The sequence below is a fragment of the Triplophysa dalaica genome, chromosome 1 (genome assembly GCF_015846415.1).
Source record: "Triplophysa dalaica isolate WHDGS20190420 chromosome 1, ASM1584641v1, whole genome shotgun sequence".
Classification (NCBI taxonomy): Eukaryota; Metazoa; Chordata; class Actinopteri; order Cypriniformes; family Nemacheilidae; genus Triplophysa; species Triplophysa dalaica.
This window is the reverse complement of record NC_079542.1, coordinates 26,137,395-26,151,168: the sequence shown is the minus strand read 5'-3', so window position 1 is coordinate 26,151,168 and position 13,774 is coordinate 26,137,395.

The following is a 13,774-nucleotide window of genomic DNA, read 5'->3' as shown; positions in this document are numbered from 1 at the left end:
TCCATCCAGATTGCTTTCTTCTCTCGACATGTTCTCCTCCCTCTCTTGCTCTGTCTCGTTCTTAATGTTCTAGGAGAGAGAAAAACAAACTGCTACAGTTAATAATGGGGCTGATGACAAGTACAGCTGGGCTGGTAAAAATGAAGCTGATAAAGCAGCAGACTGGGGTGGGAGGGGGTGGATGGTAAAGAGATGGAAGGAATGGAGAGAGTGTGCTTTTTGAGTCATTACCCGACAAGAATCAGGGTGTTAATTTCAGATGATTAATTTATTAACATGACACAATGATACCAGCTGACTCTCCAGGCACCCACACAGTGTCACATTCTCTATTCCAATTCACACACAAAGCACAGACACTAACTGCCCCTCTGATCTATATGATAGCATTCGGAAACATTTCTGTGAGTTATGGGTTATATTTTGGCCCTCATATATTCATGGCAAAAATTCTGTGATGGTCCTATGATCTCATCCTTCGCTCACACACGTGAATTTAAGAATGGCTCTTTCATCGTGATTTTTGGGCTTCCTTTGTTAATAAAATCAAATATTTTAGAAGAAATAAAGGTTTGTCTGGTAACACTACAAAAAGGATTTGTTTGTAAAAATAGAGGCATTACCTAACATAAACTAACAATGAGCAATAAAGTTTTTCAGCATGTATTAATCCTTGTTAATGCTAATGTCAGTACAGTTTTTCATGTAAGTCCATGGTGCATTGACTAATGATAACAGAAAACGTATTAATAAATGCTTTAATTAAAATGAAATAAGATTAATAAATGCTGTAGAAGTATTGTTCATTGCTTGTTCATGTTAGCTAATTGACAGCTAATTACATTCTTATAGTAAAGTGTAACCGTTTTTAACACTTTGTAATCTTGGTTTAAAATGCAATAACTTCATGATAGTAAAGCCTTTTTTCTGTCATCTAAAACTTAATGTTAACCAATAATACGCTTTTTGGGTTTTGTGATAGTATTGTACAGAATGTTAAAAATGTTGAAAATTTCAATTTTTTCCCCAGGATTTCTTACAGTCTATTTTTGAAATACGGTCAAAAACGTCAAATTTCAGAAAAAGCTGGCAAATAGTAAAAGTGTTTACAAGAAAAACTTTACAGGAATATTTCTTATGCCCCAGCAGACAGAAAATCGCCTTTTTTTTACAGTTTTTTACCCACTCCAGATGGATTTTAAGGGTTGCTGTTTCATATTAATTTTGCACTCATTTACATTTTGATCCATCAAATATTTCTCAAAAATGTATTTATGTAACGTAAACAAAATCAGTAGGCCTGCAAGCCAAGCAAGATGTTCACATGTCTGTCTGTATCTCTTTTATCAAATATCTTTTCAATCAATGAAAAGAAGCACACAGCCTCTATAGCATCTGCTTCAAAACTGTCCATCTCTCTCAGCCCCGTAACCTGTTTTGATGCCCACTGACCTCAGGTCAGTCTCACCCCGCTTCAACACTTCAACACCCTGAGATAGCACAACAACAACAAAAATCAATACAACCTTCATCTGAAGGGATTTCATTCTTCTTATTCCTAAAGGAAAACTCTATTCTATTCTGTTAGGGGTGTCCGTCAGCACAGAGGATGTTCAAGTGTCACAGAAAAACCAGACAAACTCTTTAGGCGCAAGCACACACACATGCATAGCCGCATCGAAACGCACACTCTCTCACAAACAAAAGAGACAATTACAGACTTCACAAAGCCTCAAAAATTCATTTGAAAAAGTTTTTTTCACAAAATTCCTGAAATGACAAGAGTCCTTCACAGCCAGAATAGTTCCCCTGTGTCCCTTCTCACCACCCTCAAGCTCTTTCAGCCTAGAAAAAAGTAAAAATGAATAAGGGACTACCTTCATGCCTCCCCCAACTCCCTTTAACACACACACTCCCCATGCTTTATTGAGGCAGCTGCACCCTTTGACCTCTATGCTTGTGTAATGTGTGTGTGTGTGTGTGTGGGTGTGAGTGTGCGCACACGAGAGAGAGAGAGACGGCAGGGTCTCTTTTTCTCCACATAACAAAGGCTGTCGGATGGACAATAGAGTGGCAGAATAGATTGCGTCCAGAGGGCCAACGAGTCATGCTAGTGTGCTAAACCAGAGATGCATAGATAGAAAACTGCGCTAGCATTTATATTAAACGAAGGAGAGAAAGGAATAGAAATGCGATGAGGAATATTTGTGTTCTCTAGGTACGATCATAAATATGACTTCTGATGCCAAGAGAAGCAAAAAGAGCGGCCTGTGTTTGGTTCTGTATGTGAGAGAGAGTGAGGGGCCCAGTACACACAGCAGGAGTGTGGGCCCAGTGACTCACTGCTGCAAATGACATCAGCAGTGTCAGCCTCTAACCCAGCCAAATTCTGCATTCAGTGAAAGAATGTGTGTGTGTTCAGAGTCTGCAGCTGGGCCACAGACAGACAAAGGTGTTCCGTCACGCTATGCCTCAAAATGTGTGTTTTTGAGATGTGGGGGAAGATTTGTCATTTCATTTTCAATCCTCACACACACAACCTTGGCTCAATCGATCTTGGTGTTGCGCAGGAACACACACACACATACAGTATATATACACTCACCTAATGATTATTAGGAACACCATACTAATACTGTGTTTGACCCCCTTTCGCCTTCAGAACTGCCTTAATTCTACGTGGCATTGATTCAACAAGGTGCTGAAAGCATTCTTTAGAAATGTTGGCCCATATTGATAGGATAGCATCGTGCAGTTGATGGAGATTTGTGGGATGCATGAAGCTCCCGTTCCACCACATCCCAAAGATGCTCTATTGGGTTGAGATCTGGTGACTGTGGGGGCCATTTTAGTACAGTGAACTCATTGTCATGTTCAAGAAACCAATTTGAAATGATTTGAGCTTTGTGACATGGTGCATTATCCTGCTGGAAGTAGCCATCAGAGGATGGGTACATGGTGGTAATAAAGGGATGGACATGGTCAGAAACAATGCTCAGGTAGACTGTGGCATTTAAACGATGCCCAATTGGCACTAAGGGGCCTAAAGTGTGCCAAGAAAATATCCCCCACACCATTAAACCACCACCATAATTGCATTAATGAGAAATTTAACAGGTGTTCCTAATAATCCGAGCATTGTGTCAAAAGCAGACCCAGTATAGGCTGGCTGGAATACATTAGTTACTTTACGAAATGTAACTATTTTTCCAACATTTTCACATCCTATTGAAATACATTCAAACAGAAAAGACTGTTTTACAAAATGTACAAGAAAAAGATTTTACGTGAAAACATTTTTACAATGTAGGGGGCAATCACTTATTCCATCCATCCATCCATTTTCTACCGCTTATCCGGGGCCGGGTCGCGGGGGCAGCAGTCTAAGCAGGGATGCCCAGACTTCCCTCTCCCTAGCCACTTCCTCCAGCTCTTCCGGGGGGACACCGAGGCGTTCCCAGGCCAGCCGGGAGACATAGTCCCTCCAGCGTGTCCTAGGTCTTCCCCGGGGTCTTCTCCCGGTGGGACATGCCCGGAACACCTTACCGGGAAGGCGTCCAGGGGGCATCCGGAAAAGATGCCCGAGCCACCTCAGCTGGCCCCTCTCGATGTGGAGGAGCAGCGGATCTACTCTGAGCTCCTCCCGAGTGACCGAGCTTCTCACCCTATCTCTAAGGGATCGCCCGGCCACCCTGCGGAGAAAGCTCATTTCGGCCGCCTGTATCCGGGATCTTGTCCTTTCGGTCATGACCCACAGCTCATGACCATAGGTGAGAGTAGGAACGTAGATTGACCGGTAAATCGAGAGCTTCGCTTTGCGGCTCAGCTCCTTCTTCACCACGACAGACCGGTACAGCGACTGCATTACTGCAGAAGCTGCACCGATCCGTCTGTCAATCTCCCGCTCCATCCTTCCCTCACTCGTGAACAAGACCCCCAGATACTTGAACTCCTCCACTTGAGGCAGGAACTCTCCACCTACCTGAAGTGAGCAAGCCACCCTTTTCCGGCTGAGAACCATGGCCTCAGATTTGGAGGTGCTGATTCTCATCCCAGCCGCTTCACACTCGGCTGCAAACCGTCCCAGTGCATGCTGAAGGTCCTGGTCTGATGGGGCCAGCACGATGACATCATCCGCAAAGAGCAGAGATGCAATCGTGTGGTCACCAAACCCGACGCCCTCCGGCCCCTGGCTGCGCCTAGAAATTCTGTCCATAAAAATTATGAACAGAACCGGCGACAAAGGGCAGCCCTGCCGGAGTCCAACATGCACCGGAAACAAGTCTGACTTACTGCCGGCAATGCGAACCAAGCTCCTGCTCCGGTCGTACAGGGACCGGATGGCCCTTAGCAAAGGGTCCCGAATCCCATACTCCCGGAGCACCCTCCACAAGATGCTGCGAGGGACACAGTCGAATGCCTTCTCCAAATCCACAAAACACATGTGGATTGGTTGGGCAAACTCCCATGAACCCTCCAGCACCCTGAAGAGGGTATAGAGCTGGTCCAGTGTTCCACGACCGGGACAGAAACCACACTGTTCCTCCTGAATCCGAGGTTCTACTATCGGCCGGATTCTCCTCTCCAGTACCCTGGCATAGACTTTCCCTGGGAGGCTGAGAAGTGTGATCCCCCGGTAATTGGAGCACACCCTCCGGTCCCCCTTCTTAAAAAGGGGGACCACCACCCCGGTCTGCCAGTCCAAGGGCACTGTCCCCGACCGCCACGCGATGCTGCAGAGGCGTGTCAGCCAAGACAGCCCCACAACATCCAGAGACTTGAGGTACTCAGGACGGATCTCATCCACCCCCGGTGCCCTGCCACCGAGGAGTTTCTTGACTACCTCGGTGACTTCATCCCGGGTGATGGGCGAGTCCGCCTCTGAGCCCTCGGCCTCTGCTTCCTCAATGGAAGACGTGACGTCGGGATTGAGGAGATCCTCGAAGTATTCCTTCCACCGCCCGATGATATCCCCGGTCGAGGTCAACAGCTGCCCCCCTCCACTGTAAACAGCGTTGGTGGGGCATTGCTTCCCCCTCCTGAGGCGTCGGACGGTTTGCCAGAATCTCTTCGAGGCCGACCGATAGTCCTTCTCCATGGCCTCGCCGAACTCCTCCCAGGCCCGAGTTTTTGCCTCCCCAACCACCCGGGCTGCAGTCCGCTTGGCCTGTCGGTACCTGTCAGCTGCCTCGGGAGTCCCACAAGCCAGCCAGGCCCGATAGGACTCCTTCTTCAGCTTGACGGCATCCCTTACTTCCGGTGTCCACCACCGGGTTCGGGGATTGCCGCCTCGACAGGCACCGGAGACCTTACGGCCACAGCTCCGAGTGGCTGCGTTGACAATGGAGGTGGAGAACATGGTCCACTCGGACTCAATATCTCCAGACTCCCTCGGGATCTGGTCGAAGCTCTGCCGGAGGTGGAAGTTGAAGATCTCTCTGACAGGCGATTCGGCCAAACGTTCCCAACAGACCCTCACAGTACGTTTGGGTCTGCCGAGTCTGTCCAGCTTCCTCCCCCGCCATCGGATCCAACTCACCACCAGGTGGTGATCGGTTGACAGCTCCGCCCCTCTCTTCACCCGAGTGTCCAAGACATACGGCCGTAGGTCAGATGAAACAACAACAAAGTCGATCATTGACCTCCGGCCAAGGGTGTCCTGGTGCCATGTGCACTGATGGACACCCTTATGCTTGAACATGGTGTTCGTTATGGCCAAACTGTAACTCGCACAGAAGTCCAATAACAGAACACCACTCGGGTTCAGATCAGGGGGGCCGTTCCTCCCAATCACGCCCCTCCAGGTGTCACTGTCGCTGCCCACGTGAGCGTTGAAGTCACCCAGGAGAACGACGGAGTCCCCAGTTGGGGCGCTTTCCAGCACCCCTCCCAGAGACTCCAAGAAGGCCGGGTACTCTACACTGCCATTTGGCCCATAGGCGCAAACGACAGTGAGAGACCTATCCCCGACCCGGAGGCGCAGGGAAGCGACCCTCTCGTTCACCGGGGTAAACTCCAACACATGGCGGCTGAGCTGCGGGGCTATAAGCAAACCCACACCAGCCCGCCGCCTCTCACCCTTGGCAACTCCAGAGTGGTAAAGAGTCCATCCTCCCTCGAGGAGTGTGGTTCCAGAGCCCAAGCTGTGCGTAGAGGTGATCCCGACTATCTCTAGTCGGAATCTCTGAACCTCACGCACAAGCTCCGGCTCCTTCCCCGTCAGAGAGGTGACGTTCCATGTCCCTAGAGCTAGATTCCGCGTCCAGGGATCGGGTTGTCGAGGCCCCCGCCTTCGACTACCACCCGTTCCACTTTGCACCGGCCCCTTACGGTCCCTCCTGTAGGTGGTGAATCCACGGGAGGGTGGCCCCACGTCGCTCCTTCGGGCTGAGCCCGGCCGGACCCCATGGGGGGAGATCCGACCACCAGGCGCTCGCATACGAGCCCCAACCCCGGGACTGGCTTCAGGGTGGGGCCCCGGCTGCGCCATACCGGGCGACGTCACGGTCCTCGAAATTGTGGTCATCATATGGGTTTTTTTGAACCGCTCTTGGTCTGACCCGTCGCCTAGGACCTGTTTGCCTTGGGAGACCCTACCAGGGGCATATAGCCCCGGACAACATAGCTCCTAGGGTCTTTCGGGTACTCAAACCCCTCCACCACGGTAAGGTGGCAGTTCAAGGAGGGGCAATCACTTATTCAAGTAGTGCAAAATTTGTATAGTAATAAACTGATTACAATTCATTCCATGCATAATTTTGTCATTTTTATGTCACACACATCGTTATTTCTTAGATAGCAAATATGCAATGTTTCCTTTTTTATTGTCAGATGGACATTTTTGGAGGGACCCATGGAAAACCTGGGGGGGGGGCAATTTCCCCTAGACCCTGCCCTGTTCTAAAGGTTCTGTTTTATTTTTATTTTTCCAGTGCTGATAGAGGCCTTTCAGTCTCCTGCAGAAACAACCAGCGGGTTAAAAAGTTATACCCAAACACACATATACAGTCATTTTATAAAACCCATAACCCTCTTAACAAGTGCCCCTTTTTTTTGACATCATATTAATGGCAAAAACAGAACAAAACGTTCAGAACAGGAATGTTGAATGTTTTAGCCTTCAAATGATGCATAGGTCTAAATAGTTGAATATTATTGTAAAACAAAGGTAATACAAAATCCAGACACACTAGAAAACGCCATTCCGGATGCATGTTACAATATTTAACTATCATTAATAGTTTTTTATTTTTTTTATTATGCTCTTGCACTACTCGGCAATGTCTCGTCTGTCAGTTATATAAAAATAATAGCACTTCTCTCCTCAACAAGCCAAGATTTGAGATGTATTCATGTCTGGAACACAAATGGTGTGGTACGAGTTTCTAAGCTAAAGTTCAAAGTCTTAACATTTTACATGTGGAATAATAACAACAGTAATAATTGCCTTAACAAACATCACTGATAATAAATCTTTTTTCGACAACTGTGGTCATATCATTAATCAATTTAAATCATTGGTATGTTTTTGTTTGTTTCCTTAACAAAACAGGTGGTCTTTGCATAACATCCCTCCAATGGCTTATTTTCATTTACCCACTCATTCATCCCCTCCTTCTCTCCCTCCCTCTCTCTCCAAACAATGCTTGAAGGACAGTCTCTTTCGTACACAAGCACAAACTCAGCTCGCTCCCCCCACCCCCTTCCTGCTCACACAGCAGCTGCCAGACTTCTTTGCAGGGAAAATGATGCGTGTCCAAAAACAACTGATCACACTTTTTTCCTCTCCTAGTCACAACTTCATCCCCCATACACCTCTGACCACTCCTAATTTGTCCATGTTCAGCATTCCACTCTGTGAGGGTCTGAGGGTGTCTTGGGTACCTAAGCAGCATAATATGTCTCTCTGTCTCTTACGTATAAAACTATCATGCTAAACTGGGCTTCACTCCCCTGTGCTGACAGACAGAACGATATCAGGAGGGAGGCTGAGTATTTAAACACACCATTTATGAGACAACCACGCAGAGAAAAAGAGGGAGAAAGACACATAGCAGTGAAAATCTCACAGGAGATCTTTATAATATCTCAAGTTTGTTGAGATAAAGAGATCTCAATAATGTCTTTAACTGTGTTTAGAAGTTTAGACCTGCTGAGACAACAAAGGTACAGTCGAAACTATAATATAGTAAAATTAAATATTTCTCATCAAATTTATCAAAACCAAATCAACTTGAGCAATGCAATCTATATCAAAGGAATAGTTCACCCAAATATGCAAATTCCGTTATCATTACTGTCATCCAGAGAAGACATTTTGAAGAATCAGTTCTGGGGCACCATTTACTGCCATAGTAGTTCCCTTGCTGTCGGTCTCTCAACGTTGTGTCGAACCGAAAGATGGGGTTTGTCTTGAGAACTTATCGTCTTCTGACTAGATTTGAAAAGGCCAATGATACTTACGTTGTGGTGCAGCGGACTTTCCCTTCATGCAGCAACTTCCCCTGGGTGTCTCGGCAGTTCCAGAGGTGTTTTGATTCTCTAAAAGAGCAAATTTCTAGAGTGTGGCTTGTCCCGCTGTTATCGTGGGTGTAATACTCCCATCGACGAGGGGGATGCACACCACCCATTGCCCGCTATGGCACCTGAATTCGGGCCCAGAGATTCTCACATTATCCTGAGAACCCGGCCTGGCTACTTGCCCAAAGTTCCAACCACTCCCTTTGGGGACCACTACTTGGACCGCAGGCAGGAGCTCTGAGCTCCTCTTTGTCTGTTTTGGAGCTCAGCAGAAGGAGAGGGCTCAAAACAGAGATTGGCGCAATGCACTACACTACAGTGTACCGGTCCCAAGATCTCCCGTGCCCACTGGCAGTGAGAGCTCACTCTACCCGGAGTATAGCCTCCTCGTGGGCACTGGCTCAGGGAGCCTCTCTGGCAGACATCTGCAGAGCTGCGGGTTGGGCTACGCCCACTATCTTCGCAAGGTTCTACAACCTCAGCGGGGAACCAGTGTCAGTCCGAGTCCTTCATGTTACCAACTGGCAAAACCGGCAGCCAGTACGGCGTACTCCTGCGAAAGTACCTTGCCCCCTCCTAGATTGGTCTGCTTGCTACTTTGCCTCTCTTCTTCCCCCACTGGGTGAGGAACAGGCGTTCCATTCATCACTAAGCACATCCTGCGGGCGGACTGGGCAGAGCAGCCCTGCCCCCTTAGGCCGGGTACCAGATGAATTATCTACCACATTGCTCTAATCAGATCTAGCGATCCAGATGTAGTAACCCCCCAGCAGGGTGGTTCCATCTGGTTCCCACCTTGGTAACCCATGACCTTCCCTAGGTTAACCTCCACCTTGCGGTGCTTCATCCAGTCCGCACATTCCTCCCATGAGTTCTCCCCTACCGGTCAAGACCATGTTGGTGTCTCCACTAAACTCCTACCTACAGTTGGAAATGGTCTTTGTATTGCATTGTGAGGAATCGCGCTTCCCCAGTGGTCCTCACGGTGCCGGGCGGCTTCTCACTGTTAGAGATACAAGGCCTCCGCCTGTGCCGGCCGGTGGTAGGGGCTTCCATCTTTCCAAAAGCTCTGGGACCCCCTACCCATCCATTTGAAGGTTACAATTTCACGCTAGCGCTCACGTCTGACATGCCCAGGCCTGTCATTGTCACTTCGCTTGATATAGTGATGTGGCACAGCGCCGTGGCGTGGCGTTATCCATAGGTACCGCATATATCTGTCCTACACAACGTCGAGAGACCGACAAAAAGGGAACGTCTTGGTTACAGATGTAACCTATGTCCCTGATGGAGGGAACGAGACCTTATGTCCTTCATGCTACAATGCATGCTGCCCGCTGCAACAGTCAAGAGAGGCTCTCAGGCTCCTCAGGCCAAAAGGTGAATGAATGCAGCACGCCGTCTCCCTTTTATACGGGGATATCCGTGGCGGAGTACGGCATGCAAATTTATTTTGCCAATTTCATTGGCCTTTTCAAGTCTAGTCAGAAGATGATATGTCGTCAAGACAAACCCCATCTGCATCAGGGAACAGAGGTTACATCTGTAACAACAACGTTTTCACTCCTACTATGGTAGTCAGTTGTGCCGAAAAAATGTTGATACTTAAACAAAGCATAACTGAGAGCTTAACAATATCTTCTGAGATATAAAAGAGCAACCAATAGAACTGCCATCTAGGGATAGACACAAAGTCAGAGATTGTGAGCTTGGATAACTCATAAGCACTACAAGATGTTTGAATACACTTCTGGAGCATAATATTCAGGGGTATATGGGCCAGTTGCATAAACTTAACCGCTAAGTTAAGACTGTAACTTAACAACTAGTCTCACTGTCTAGCAATTATTTAGGACTAATCAGTCTTACTTTTCATATTTCAATTAGACCAATCTACCTTTTTATGTAACTTTATTTAAGAAGTTATGACCAGTCTTGATGAAAGAAATGAGATGAATAACTTGTAAGACTAGTCTATGTAGTTTATCTAACCGGGCCATGGTTTCATAGTGTGCAGCTACACACATACACACACAGAGACAGATTTGCCGCCACACGAAGGGAATCCTCTTTGAGACTCAGCTTCATTATGATCTGGGTTACCTCAGCATAGGCCCGAGTGTGAGCTCTTTTTTTGGCTCTGTCAGACAGCAACAAAGGAGAGAGAGAGAGAGAGAATGATAGAGAAACCTCACAGCCATGTCAGACCACTAAGGCCTGTCTCGTCCCTTTCTCCTCCCCCCTTTTATAGCCCCACTTCTACACTACTGGAGTTAAACCCTTTTTGTTTGCCTTAATGAATGTCATGCTGTCAACCGTCTGCTGACACATGTAATACTCATATACATTCATGTACTGATGGGCAAGGATCTCACACACATGCACTCCTGTGTGGATGTGACCTCATAACCTTGTTGTCATGCAGTATCCATCTGCCATCAGGACCCCACAGGACAGAGGGAGAGTGTAAGACAGAGAGAGGACTGTCAAATGTCAGGCCCTCCCTCCATTCTTACTCCTGAAAAACACTAATGACTTTTCCTTTCTCCTCCCCAGCCAATACTTTTAGGACAGCCATTACTGACCCATACTCCATCACTTACTCGCTGCAATCAACTTACTGGCAAATTTATGTTTCGGTGGTGTAAGAGCATGTTTCAATTTCAACAAGAGTTGTGTGTCTAAGCAATTAGAATCTGAAGATTTCATGTGTATCTGGCTACGGGGAAGAGTTTGGTTCAGGGATAGTTCAAGCGCAAATGAAAATCATGTGATCATCATTTACTCACTGTCATTTGTTTCAAAGCAGACATACATGACTTCATTTCTTCCATGGAACATGAAAGCAGCAAGAGCACACAAGCTCCAAAAATTACAGAAAGCGTTATAAAAGTATCTTAAATGTAGTCCGTGATTTATGTTCTGTACTCGCTATGCAAGACATAGGCCTACTCTACTCTACAACACAACATAAGCGTACATGACAGCTGTGAATGAGGGAAAGATCAACATTATAGTAGCTATTTACTGAAATGTTCGAAAGTTCTTTTGTCTTTCACAGAAAGCAAGTCATAGGTTTGAAAAATCATGTGAAAGGCTTGATTAAGGCGAGAGGTTGTATTGTCCACAGGGGTCTCGAAAGCCTGCGGTCACCGACTGCCAAAAGAAGCTGAATACCAGGACTCTGTGTATATGGGCGAGCTGACCACTACCTTGGCTCTGCAACGCTTACACCCTGAGACATTTCAGGCATTTAACCTGCAGTCAGCATTTAGATTTTCTGCCAACGTGAGTGGACCATTTTCCACATAAGAATAAAAAACGAGCTGTTGAGTACCACGCCAAACAACACATCTCAGTTCATTGACACTTAGGGCTATAGAATCCGACAGACAGCTCGATTTTGACATTCTTGTGAACTGCAGAGAAGGGAAGAAAGACACCCATGGAAACTCTAGCCTGAAGATGTCAAAACATAGAAAGTGATGAGACTGTCACTTCCAAATTGTAAGAAAAACAATATCTGACTAAAAAGTCTGTTTTAAGCCTTTACGGCTTTTCTGTGACAATTTCCAGTCAAAATACTGCCTTGTTTCTTGATTAGAAAATGAGGCACTGTTTCATTTTAAAATCACAGTTCCTGAGCTGTACGCAAACTATTCTAAAAATGTGTCCTTGGGGACCGTGATTTGGCCATGAATTAGGGGGGAGTAGAATATGACAATTTTCTTTTATTAGTGAACTAAATGGATTTCAGGCGTGGACTTGAATAACCGAGGAAGTCATAAAGAAGTTGCTAAAACTGTGAGTCCAGGATTTTGAGTGTATTTGGCTAACCTAGCAGAGCATAAACACACTAAGTTCAGATCAGATGTGTCTGTAGATATAGTCTGGATAGTATTGGATAATAAAAATGGTAAGGCCAAACAGTGTGCCACTACCGCAGAACTCAAATAACAGCGACCTTCCGTGACACATTTATTTGTTAAAATCTGTGTGATTTAAAATGTGGAAACAGTGTGCGTAATGAGCTGCCATTTGATACATTTGAATTAAATCCTATTTAAGCCAGCGCTTTGTTGCATGTGGGAAATACTGCTGACAGTAGTTAGTTAGCCAGTTTAAGCACGGCCGCATTAACCGTACGTTTTGCTTTGTCATCATCTCGCTTTTTCCTGTAATTACGTGTGACAGCAGGAGAGCCGTGACGTGCAGGGCGGGAAGCACAAGCGACGACAGAAACAGACAGGTAACGTTACGTGTGAAGAGAGAGCGTGAGCGTTTGGCAGCCGGGGAGGGTTTAATACAGGCGCTATTGCATTACTGAGTACTTACACATTATATTTCCTCCTCCAAGCATAACCCCTACCGCCTCTCTAATCCCTCTGAAGCCCGCTCTCCTCCTACCTCTCTTTCATTTACCCTATTCCTCCAAATGCTGAAAAACTAATTTCCTCCCGCGCCCTAAAGCAGTGTGCGCCGCGCTAATTGCGCAAGGTGGAGTGCCGCATTTGTTTGCGCGCAAAACGCATTATATTCACCGCATTGTTAATGTGTGTGCTTGGGTGCCCGCTTTGCTAGGCATAGTTCCAGGGCTTCCTGTGCCACCTGGGCATGTTAAAGTCTGCCAGTCTGTCGGTACGGGAGACCCAGCTGGACCGAAGGCTGTGAGGCTGTGTGTTGGTGGAATCAGTAATGACGATTTAGTGCCAAGAGCATTAGCCATCTTGAGCCTCATACTCACCCAGGAACCTCAGGGAGCTCAACCTTGAGCTTGTTGCCCTCTGTGTGTGATTCCAAGTGATGCAGAGTTACATTTGTAAGCACAAAGAACATTTTTTACGAAATATATGTAGGTCTTTAAGATTAAGGTTTGTGCTTGAAACTTTATATTCTTATGAATCAGAACTCTCTTAATTGTGTGTAAAGACAAATTGACAATTTGTCGCCTTGAAATGAATTATTGTCAGTTAAAGGTCTCATGAACTGGCCTTGTTTATTGTTCTATACTGTTGTATGAGGTCTAGTTATGACATTCGTGTGATTTTTACATTAAAAAACATCAAAATCAAGAAGTAATAGGCTATTTTCTACACTGGTTTTAAGGTAAGCTCTGCAAAAGCTCGGTTTTAATGGGCGTGTCGCATTGAAGACTTTATAAGTAAACGCCTACTGCTTTGATTGGATAGCAGTTTGCGAAGTTCAAGTACCCCAGAGTGCAGTTTGAACGAGGGGGCCGTACGACACATTAGGC